Below are 12,090 nucleotides of genomic sequence, written 5' to 3' on the forward strand. Positions count from 1 at the left end.
ATTATATTATTATTATTATTATTATTATTATTATTATTGACAAGGTTTTTGCTATAGGGTGTGTGCACTCACCAGAAAGGCAGAGGGAGACAGACAGAAAGCGAGAAATCACCCCCTAGGGGGATGGTCATGCTGTAGTCCCTTCTCCTTCATTCTCCTCTTGGGATCCTAGGCACGCACGCACATGTAAGTGTGAGTTTAAGCCACCGGGTCCAGGACTCAAACCGCGGTCAACTGCATGGGAGTCCAGTGACATAGCCAACTGCTGATCCCAGGTTATATTAATTTTTAAAGGTGTAATGGATTATCTTAATTGGTGTTTCTGTAATACTGAATTCCTGGAGCTGGAACTTTGACTTTCTAAAGTATGGATGTTCTTTTTTTTTTTTTTTTTTTTGGAGAGATTTTCACTATAGGGCGCGTGCGCTCGCCAGACAGACAGAGAGAGACATAGAGACAGAAAGCGAGAAATCACCCCCCAGGGAGGATGGTCACGCCGCAATCCCTTCTCCTCCATTCTCCTCTCGGGATCTTGGGCACGCACGCACATGCGCCCGGCGTGAGTTTTAAGCCACTGGGTTCGGGACTCGAACCACGGTCGACTACATGGGAGTTCAGCAATGTAGCCATTACACTAACTGCAGATCCCTTGTCTACTTTTTGATTTATTTTGTTTTTAATTGTGAAAACACTACAGGTTCTAGGTCAAGTAGCAGACACTCTGTGCCATTTTTACTTTGCCTTACTGCACCATCACCACAACCACATTGGGTTGAATGATCTGTGGTCCAGAGGGTTCTGTGCCACATTAAGGCATTAAACTACAGGGAAGAAAGGGGAGAGGACCTCCTCCTGCCCATAAAATGAGCTCATTTCTCGTAAGGGTATATGACTATATGAGGTTTGAAACTACGTAGATGTTCATTCTGACTTTTAACTATTATTCGAGATTGTTCTCAGCTGTTCTACCCAAGCTGCAAAATTTATTGAATACCTAGTATATGCTAAATACTGGTTAGCTTCTGGAGATAAGATAGTGAATCAGGCTGAAACGTTTTCTTTCTTCATGGAACTCACTGTCTAAACAGACAAATATAGAGTAGTATGGAAATACATAAAAGTAGCAGCATCAATTGTGTACATGCAGGTGATCTGGAAACACATGAAAAAGTATTGTACGCAGCCTCATCAGTGAGTAATTCAATGATGGGATTGTGTAGGAGGAGGTTGTATTTAAGCTGGAACTTAAAGTAGGAATTAGCCAGGGAGGACCAACATGGAGAAAGAGTAGAAGAAGCAATATAGTTTGTGAAAACATGTAAGGACTTGACACAGTGTGTAAGGACAATGTGCAAGTGAGAAGATAATAGCGTATGTGAAAAGTACATGAGAAAGAGAATGCATATTTTAGGAAAGATCAATTTGCCTAAATTTTGGAGTATGAACTAGATAGGGATTAAATTCTGAAGAAGTAAGCCAGTGACTAGATGAGTCTCCTTGCATAAGACATGTTACATAGTTTATCCTGAGATCAGTATGGAATGGGAGCCACTTAAGTGCTTTTGTTTTTTTTTTAATGCTTTTTTTTTTTTATTTTTTTGTAGGGGCAAAGACTTTGCATTTTAGAAAGATAACTGTCTTATTGGGAGAAGAACAGATTGCAGAGGATTAGGTTTGAAGATAAAGAGATCATTTAGGAAATTGTTACAGGGATCCAAGAGAGAGATTATGGTGGTTTGAGCTGGAGTAGAGGCACTATAGGGGCAGAATATTTGATAGGTTTGAGTTTGGAGGAGACTTGGTGGGATATGATGGTGACTTGGATGAGAGGGATAAAGGGGAGAAAGAGGCAAGAATGACTTCCAGGTTTCTGGATTGAGCCGTGGAGTGAATGGTGGCACTTTTACTAGGAGTTGGGAGGGAGGGTGTCTGTTGAATGGGCTAGGGAGGTGAAGGGACATGAGTTTAATTGGAGCTTGGTAAGTGTGAGATGCTTGTGGGCTATTCCTGTGTGAGTGTTTTTTTTGATCAGAAGTATTCTTTTGGTTCTGCAAGCCTGAAACTCAGGTTGCTGCCTAGACAGAAGTATTGGGTCATCCAAAAGGTCATGACATATTTTTCTATGCAAAAGTGCATAGACCTGGTATAACTTTAGGACTTATATAGGTACAGTGTACTCTACAGTGGATGCTTCTTAGTATGAATTAACTCATAAGTAATTGGTAGGTGGGGAGATGATGCTAGAATATAGTAATGCAGAAGCAGTATTGGTTCATGTGCAGTAAGTAAAGTGCTTAACTCGGGTGCACTGTGAACAGGAATTCCTGGCCTGTATTTAAGAAAATTAAAAACAAAACAAAACAAATGTCTGTTGCTGGGGTACCTTTCATCATGACAACATGAATCCCCAATTCCTGCCATATGGTATATTTTATGGCTTTAGTTGCACTTTTACCTGCATTGTCTCAGCACCTAAAAATTCCTGCTCTGGTTACAGTGTTGTGCTTCCCTACTTTGTTTTTATATTTTTAACTATCTTCTGTGGCAGTCTTTGTTCATGCTGAGGCAGCTGACTAGGTGGTCCGAAATAGGTCCCTAGGACCGTTTATAGTTTTCTTTTTTTAGAGAGAGATTTTTGCTATAGGGAGCATGCACTTTGCAGAAAAACAGAGAGAGACAGAAAGTGAGAAATCAACCCCCCCACCCATGGGGGGATGGTGCTGTAGTCCCTTCTCCTTCACTCTCCTCCCAGGATCTTGGACATGCATACACATGAGTTTCAAGCCTCAGGGTCTGTGACTCAGACCTTGGTTGGCCATGTGGCAGTCCAGGGACCATTATGCCATCTGCTGGTTCCCATTTATAGTTTTTATTAGCACTAAGATTACAAATTTGCTTAAGTTTTGAGACACACTGCCCTACCTCTGCTTTCCCTCATAAGCCCTGCACAGTTATTTTGTCCTTTTTTTTTTTTTAAATAGGTTTTTGCCATAGGGCACATTTGTTCCCTTGAGAGAGATAGAAACAGAGATGGGGGAAAATGAGAAATCACCCCCCATGGGGATGGCCATGCCACATTCCCTCCTCCATTTTCCTCTTGTGATTTTGGGCATGCAAGCACGCACAACTGTGTGGGAGTCCAGCACCTTAACCGCCAAGCTACCTGCTGGCCCCTCTGTACAGTTTTATGGAACACAACAAGGGTTTTTATTTTTCAGGAACTCATCGTGTTACAGTAACGATGCCCTTGTATTAAAAATCTGCCATTAGAGAAGATAATCTGACAGAAATAGAGTGACAGCAAAAATAAATCCAGGTTGGAATTTAAAAAAATGCCAACGTTAAATGTCCCAGGATAGAACTAGGATCCTATGAGAGACTGAAAAAAAGGAGGGGGAGTTATGCCTGGAAGATAGGCGGTAAACCAGAAGAGTGACTGGTCTTGGAAAACTTCAGATTGGCTTCGGTGCCTTCGAATCTTTTTGTTTGTTTGTTTTCTTTTGAGAGATTTTTGCTATAGAACACCTGCACTTGCTGGAGAGACAGAGACAGAAAAAGCGAGAAATGACCTCCGGGGGGGATGGCTACACTGCAGTCCCTTCTGCTCCGTTCTTCTCTCAGGATTTCGGGCACACATGCACACATGCCCAGCGTGAGTTTCAAGCCACTGGGGTCTGGGATTTGAACCACAATCTGCCGCATGGGAGTCTAGCTCCTTAACCACTATACCACCTGCTGGCCCTTCCTCAGGAATATTTTGACTATTTCTTTGCTTTGTGGTAAAGAATATGTTCCAAGCTCATCTTGTACACTTCATTCTCCAGTTCTAAAATCAGCTGTTTTACCCAGGCAGCCCTGGTTTCTTTTAGTAGAAAAAGGTGTTAGCAGTCACAGTCTGCTGGGAGCTGGTAGACTGGTAATTGTTGCGGGTATTTTAGTGACGAGAACTGAGAATATGCATTTTGTTTCTAAGAGAAAATAGATCCTGCATTCAGTATTTTCTATTCAGATTTAGGTAATCTTCATTGATATTTCAGTTTTTTTCTAATATTGGAAACCTTTAAAACATGACATTAAAATTGTTACAATTTTGCTTTGTCCTAATGTGTAGTTGCAGAGTAACAACACCAGTATTATTACCAAGAATGAAGTCACTTGAAATAATTTCTCTATTTGCTCTATACTAAATTGTAGTGACTTAGTTCTTTCATATTCTTCCAAAATATTGGTTTAGACAGAAACATTTTATTATTATATTCATTTCAGTTTATGTATTATTAATATTTAAAATGCATACCTATCATAGCAACTACAACTAGCACAAACAGATTGGAAATAAATGTGAACAACATTTGGTAAACCCCCCAACTCAACAGGTCAGAGAAGAAGCATGTAGGTGTGCCTAAAGGAAGTAGCTTTCAGGATGACGTGAACACCAGGTGGCATGTTTCACTGAGTTCATGGAAATCCTTGGTAAACAGAGATGGATCACAAGCACTCCTCTTGCAATAATCCTTCTTGTTTGGGTGTATGATATAGGCAGTGGTTTCTTAGAATTTCTCCCTTTAAACTTTTATTAAATATATATTATTTAAATATATTATTAGTCTGATGAGACACATACACATATAATTTACAAATAAATATGCATATATTGGGAAAATGTGCTCAAAGAGATGAAAACCTTGAGTATGAATCTAGGAAATATTTTTGTTTTGTTTATATATTAGACTATTTGCTCTATACCAAAGTTTAATGACTTAGTTCTTTCATATTCCTCCAAAAGAATATGAAAAAAATGTTAATATATTTTATATTGTTAGTATATGTTAATATGCAATATACATATAGGACACTATAGAGTGTGCGACCTCACTGGAGAGACAGAGACAGAGAAAGTGATAAATCACCCCCTGGGATGATGGTCATGCCGCAGTTCTTTCCCCTTTATTCTCAGTGGGATTTTAGACACATGCGTACATGTACCTGGCATGTTTTTCAAGCTGCTGGTCCAGTTCTTGAACCGTGGTGTCAGCCATGTGGGATCCAGTACGTTAACCAAAGGTGGTATGTATTTTCAAGTCATTTCTCTCATTTTTTTTTTCCTATAGGGTGCGTACGCTCACCAGACAGACAGAGAGAGACAGAGAGACAGAAAGCGAGAAATCACCCCCCCAGGGGGGATGGCCACGCCACAATCCCTTCTCTTCCATCCTCCTCTTGGGATCTTGGGCATGCATGCACATGCGCCCGACGTGAGTTTTTTTTTTTTTTTGAGAGGTTTTCGCTATAGGGCATGTGCGCTCGCCAGACAGACAGAGAGAGACATAGAGACAGAAAGCGAGAAATCACCCCCCAGGGGGGATGGTCACACCACAATCCCTTCTTCTCCATTCTCCTCTCGGGATCTTGGGCACACACGCACACACATGCGCCTGGTGTGAGTTCTAAGCCACTGGGTCTGGGACGCGAACCACGGTCGACCATGTGGGAGTCCAGCGACACATCCTTTACGCTAACTGCCGGTCCCCATTTCTCTCATTTTTAAGGGAGAGAGGAAAAGTGAGAAAGCATGCCCATGGGGGATAGTTATGTCAGAATCCCTTCTCCTCCATTTCTCCTCCTTGTCAGGATTTTGAACACACACATACATGTACCAGGCATTTTTTTTTAAGAGGCTTTGCCTTAGGGCATGTGCGCTTGCTATGGAGAGAGAGAGAGATGGCTATGCTGCAATCACTTCTCCATTCTCCTCCTAGGATCTTAGGCGTGCACACACACATTTCTGCGGTGATTTTTAAGCTACCGGGTCTGGGACTCAAACTGTGGTTGGCCATGTGGGAGTCTAGCGACATAACTGCTGTGCCACCTGCTGGTCCTGCCAGGCATGTTTCTTAAGCTGCCAGGTCCGGGACTCAGCCCCCATAGTCAGCCAATGTGGAATCCATCTGCTTTAACCACCATGCCGTGGGCTGACCTCAAATTTATATTTTAATATGATTTTGTACCAGAATGTCTCCTGGCTTTTCTTCTTTAGAGTAAAACTGTACCTCCAGTAATGGTAGACTGTTAATACATAAATAAGTTAAATATTTTTCAATTATTTGTTGTTGAGTATCATTTTTGTCTAAAAGTAACATGAATGATATGCATTCTATCTAAAAAATCTATTTGGTGCTTGGCTCCATATATTAGTATTATATAGTAGATGTATTAATAATGTTAATATGCAATATTAGTCTATTATATATTAATAATGTGAGAAATATAAAAAAGGCTATTTTTACTGTGTAGACTACTCATTTGTTAATTTAATGCATGCAGTCCCAGAGGTATATTATAAAATTTGTTTTATAATTATAATACTTATATATTATAGTGAAAGCATGTATGAAAATAAGTATGATGAAAAAAATCTGTTTGAATTTCTAACAAAAGGATACACATATTTCAAGGCATTGTAATCCAGAGTGGTGAGAGAAGACTACCACACACTCTCCAAAACAGTGATGTAATGTCCGTTCTGGGCAGGAGCTTACTCATTTTCTTTGATTACAATTTAAATCCATGGGGCCAGCAGGAGGCATGGTGTTTAAGTTGCTGGGCTCCCAGCTTGGTTGACTACGGTCTGAGTCCCAGACCCAGTGGCTTGAAACTCATACTGGACGAGTGTGCACGTGTGTCCAAGATCCCAGGAAAAGAATAGAGGAGAAGAGATTGCAGTGTGGCCATGCCCCCGAAGGTTGATTGCTTACTTTCTCTCTCACTGTCTCTCCACTGAGTGCACATGACTCTCTCTGTGTTAGTTACATAATCCTATTTTATTGAGTATGTATTTCTGAGTTTGTTTTCTTTTTAGAGAGATTTTTGCTATAGGGCGCGTGTGATCACTAGACAGAAAACAGAAAGCGAGACATCATCTTTTCAAGGGGGTGGCCATGCCACAGTCCCTTCTCTGTTCTCCTCTTGTGATTTTGGTCACGCACACACACGTGCCAGGCATGAGTTTCAGGCCACCAGGTCTGGAATACAAAATGCAGTTGACTATATGGGGGTCCAGCAACTTAATCATTATGCCGTCTGCTGGTCCCCAAGTTTGTTTTCTTAACTCTTATCATCCCTCTTCACTTTGGAACATTTACTTTCAAGAACCAAATTAACTTGTTCATGTGTGTCCGTGGGCTGACCTCAAATTTATATTTTAATATGATTTTGTACCAGAATGTCTCCTGGCTTTTCTTCTTTAGAGTAAAACTGTACCTCCAGTAATGGTAGACTGTTAATACATAAATAAGTTAAATATTTTTCAATTATTTGTTGTTGAGTATCATTTTTGTCTAAAAGTAACATGAATGATATGCATTCTATCTAAAAAATCTATTTGGTGCTTGGCTCCATATATTAGTATTATATAGTAGATGTATTAATAATGTTAATATGCAATATTAGTCTATTATATATTAATAATGTGAGAAATATAAAAAAGGCTATTTTTACTGTGTAGACTACTCATTTGTTAATTTAATGCATGCAGTCCCAGAGGTATATTATAAAATTTGTTTTATAATTATAATACTTATATATTATAGTGAAAGCATGTATGAAAATAAGTATGATGAAAAAAATCTGTTTGAATTTCTAACAAAAGGATACACATATTTCAAGGCATTGTAATCCAGAGTGGTGAGAGAAGACTACCACACACTCTCCAAAACAGTGATGTAATGTCCGTTCTGGGCAGGAGCTTACTCATTTTCTTTGATTACAATTTAAATCCATGGGGCCAGCAGGAGGCATGGTGTTTAAGTTGCTGGGCTCCCAGCTTGGTTGACTACGGTCTGAGTCCCAGACCCAGTGGCTTGAAACTCATACTGGACGAGTGTGCACGTGTGTCCAAGATCCCAGGAAAAGAATAGAGGAGAAGAGATTGCAGTGTGGCCATGCCCCCGAAGGTTGATTGCTTACTTTCTCTCTCACTGTCTCTCCACTGAGTGCACATGACTCTCTCTGTGTTAGTTACATAATCCTATTTTATTGAGTATGTATTTCTGAGTTTGTTTTCTTTTTAGAGAGATTTTTGCTATAGGGCGCGTGTGATCACTAGACAGAAAACAGAAAGCGAGACATCATCTTTTCAAGGGGGTGGCCATGCCACAGTCCCTTCTCTGTTCTCCTCTTGTGATTTTGGTCACGCACACACACGTGCCAGGCATGAGTTTCAGGCCACCAGGTCTGGAATACAAAATGCAGTTGACTATATGGGGGTCCAGCAACTTAATCATTATGCCGTCTGCTGGTCCCCAAGTTTGTTTTCTTAACTCTTATCATCCCTCTTCACTTTGGAACATTTACTTTCAAGAACCAAATTAACTTGTTCATGTGTGTCTGTATTTGTCTGTTGGAAGATTAATCTTGCCATTAGTATTAATTGTGGATAGTTAAGTATGCTCTAAATTAACTTTAAATATCTTTGTATTTACCAAGTTTAACAAATCAATGTTGCTTTTTCCTCAAATAGTAATATCTGAAAATAGAAGTGAGTGTTTATTCCTAGTTACGGACTAACATGTTGGTATTTTTGAAGGATTTGCTCATCCTTTTAAAATAATTATAGTCAGATCTTCTTTAAAAGCCTTTAATAAAGGTATGGCAATTTTTTTCTTTTGGAACAGTCTGAAAACTCATCTAGCTATGTCTCTAAAAAAAAAAGAAAAAACCTAAAAAGTGTGTTTCTTTCTTTTGTGAGTGAGAGACAGAGAGAAAGAACCTCAGACAGAGAAATAGCATCCCAAAGGGTCTTGACACTGTGATCTATCCCTTGCCCCAACTGGCCCTGGATCATGGGAACACATGTGCCTGTATACTCAGGGAGGGCTCAGGATGCAAATTGGGAACCTTTCTTTGTGGTTCAGAGAATTTCATTTTAATGCTGCTCCACCATCTGACTCCCTTTCTTTCAGTTTTAAAACAGTGTGTTAGATTGCCTCATTTTTATCTGTAAGTATGCAAGAAGTTTAAATAAGTGTATTGTTTATTCTTATGGTGACAGAATGAGTTTCACTACATTCATATAATTGTTCCATTCTTTTTCCAATTGTTTATTTTTGTCCATATTAGCATTCTTTTTTTTTTCTTCTTTTTTAAGAGACATTTTATATAGGGTGTGTACACTCACCAAAGAGATAGAGAAACAGAAAGCAAGAAATCACTCCCCGGGGGGATGGCCACACTGCAATCTCTTCTCCTCCATTCTCCTCTTGGGATTTTGGGCTTGCATGTACATATGCCTGGCATGCATTTTAAGTGCCAGGCCCAAGATTTGAACCATGGTCAACTATTTGTGAGTCCAGCAACATAACCATTATTCCATGAGCTGGTCCCCATCCTAGCATTCTTAATAGTAGCTGTGTTACTATGCAAAGATGATTGTTTAATGGTCTAACTAAAAAACAATGTCAGAATATTTAGAACACCATAAATACAAGGCACAGAAGTGTTAAATGTAAAAGAAAGAACCAACATTAACTAAAAAAGATTTTATGGCAAAATTACTTAAGATAGGGCATTTTCAGAATTGTAGGATGGTTAGATATAGCACTTTAATTTAAATGTCCTATACATCTGTTTCTGTTGTGTATTTTCTCTTTGGTTTTAATTATGTGGTCCTTTCTCCTATGTCTGATTATTTTAAATTGAGTAAAATTCTCTAATTGAGAATTAAAAATGTAGAGGCTGTGTATGTCTTAGGATGACATTATCTTTCTACAACGATAATGTACTATAGCTGCTGATACGTACTTAGGCTAAGAGCACTGACAATTCCTTATTGTCTCAATCTAGTCAATCTAGGAATGAGAGGGTTTGCAGCTGGGCTTCCCTCTAAATCCAGGCCACTCATCTTTTAGGGTGTAGCTTTTAGGGCCCAAATTTAGCAAGTCCTGAATTCTAATTTTTGCTTCTTTACCAGATAGGGCTTAGCAGTCTGTTCAAAACTCTGTCTAGCTTTTCATTCTCTTAATATGACTGGTGTCAGATTCTAAGAATAATTTTATTGACTGTCACCAGCTACAGGAAGGTATTTTATAAGTATTTGACTAAAATTCTCAGTTAATAACTAAATATGAAACTGAATTGAATTAATCAGTTTCATAGCATATGATATGACACTAGTACCAAGACTAGGAGATTATAGGGATAAACCTGCCTGTCTGACATAACTGTACTGGTGTGATATTTTCAAATGTTTAGAAATGATTCATGTTGTAAAAAACCAAAAAGCCCTTAAAGGGAAAAATAGATAAAATTATAATTATTGCCAAAGATTTAAACACGTTTCTTTTTTTAACAGCTGAAACTGAGACATATTCAGTATGTGTCTATATGTATAAATATACAATTTTACATGCACTTGCACAATTTAAACATTGTTTAATAAATATAAATGAACACATAGTCACTAACTGCAAAATTCATGTTCATTTCATGTGTGCATGGAGTAGTTACCACACTTGGCCACAGAATTAGTTTTAACATATTTGAAGCATTAATCTTATAGAATATGTTCTCTAGCGCCAACAGAGTTAAGCTAGCAATCAGTAATGGAAAGATAAATGGAAAATCCTGAATATTTGGAAAATAAACAGTACCTTGTATGACACCACGGTGGAATGACCAAAGTAGCAGTGAGTGAAATTAAAAATAAATGAACAGTAAAGAAGCTCCTCAAAGATAGGCTAATAAACCTCATAAATTATTTAAGAGATTAATAAGAAAATAAAAGCAAAGTATTTTATAAATTTAGAGATGAAAAGGATATATCTCTGTAGCACCCTTAACCTTTAAAAAGATTGAAATAGGATGTTATATACAGCTTTATTGATATAGATGACAAAATATTGATGTAGTAGACAGTTTTCTACAGTGTATCGACATTGACACAAGAACGATCTTAAATCTATAACTATTCATGAAATTGAGTTTATGGTAACTATTAATGAAAGCCTATAAGAAAAGCTTACTCAAAATACTATTTCTACATGACTACACTTTCAATTTTTTTTAATCGTTTAAGAAGAAATAGCATCGATCTTACTTGAACTTTTCCACACAATAAAGTATGATGGAACACTGCTATCCCATGTTCTGTGGCCGCCATAATCTTGATACTAAAGCCTACAAAGGACATTAGAAGGGAAGAAAGTTGTATCCAGTCTCTCTTTTGAACATAAATGAAGAATCTTCAAGATAATAGCAAATCAAATCCAGTGATAAACTCCAACAAGTTTATCAAGTCAATAGAATTCTATTATTCTGGTTAATTGGTACTAATAAACCTAGAGGCTCATTTCAGTAAGTTATATTGTGTCATTTGTATATTCCTGTTAAAAAAGTTTCCGAATCTCACAATACTCATACTATAAACAGAATTACTTATGGAAGAATTGTAGACCTACACGTGAAAGATAAAGTAGTATAAATATTTCAGAAGATCATACAGGAAAATATCTTTGTGACCTTTTGGATAGGAAGGATTACATAAATAGTATGTGAATTGTGCTGTAAACAAAGTCAACAACTGAATTGTGTTAAAATTAAGAACTGTCGAAGGCCAGTCCTGTAGACTAATGGTTAAGGAGCCAGAACCCATATGGCCAATCATGGTTTGAATCCTGGCCCTGGGAGCAGCTTGAGAAACATGTCAGGCATGTGTGTGTATGTGCCCCAGATCCCAACTGGGTGGAGAATTGGAGGAGAAAGGATTGTAGTGTGACCGTGTCCTGTTGAGAGGTGCTTTCTCTCTCCTCTTTTTCCCTCTCTCTCTTGCATGTGCTCTTTGGAGATTGGGGAAAAAAAAGAAAAATGAGAAGAAAGGAAAAATTCTTAATTTCAAGACATCCTTAAGAGAGTTAAAAGGCAAGCTACAGTTTGAACGGTCCTTGGAATGCATTATCTGATGAAGGAATCGTTTGAGATTATATAATGAATTTTTACCAATCAATAAGAAAATCCAGTAAAAAAACAAGCAAAGAACAGACATTTTTCAGTGAGAGTAGCCAGGAACCAGCAGAGGGTATAATGGTTACATCGCTG

At 38.3% G+C, this 12,090-nt stretch overlaps 1 protein-coding gene across 6 annotated transcripts in view; it reads left to right on the plus strand.

The window, feature by feature from the left end:
• The window catches only part of HIBCH (3-hydroxyisobutyryl-CoA hydrolase), a 69,201-nt gene that overhangs the window by 22,264 nt on the left and 34,847 nt on the right, over nt 1–12,090 (plus strand). The window lies entirely within an intron of this gene.

Source organism: Tupaia chinensis, unplaced genomic scaffold, assembly GCF_000334495.1.
Source record: "Tupaia chinensis unplaced genomic scaffold, TupChi_1.0 Scaffold000225_1, whole genome shotgun sequence".
In the NCBI taxonomy this organism is placed as follows: Eukaryota; Metazoa; Chordata; class Mammalia; order Scandentia; family Tupaiidae; genus Tupaia; species Tupaia belangeri.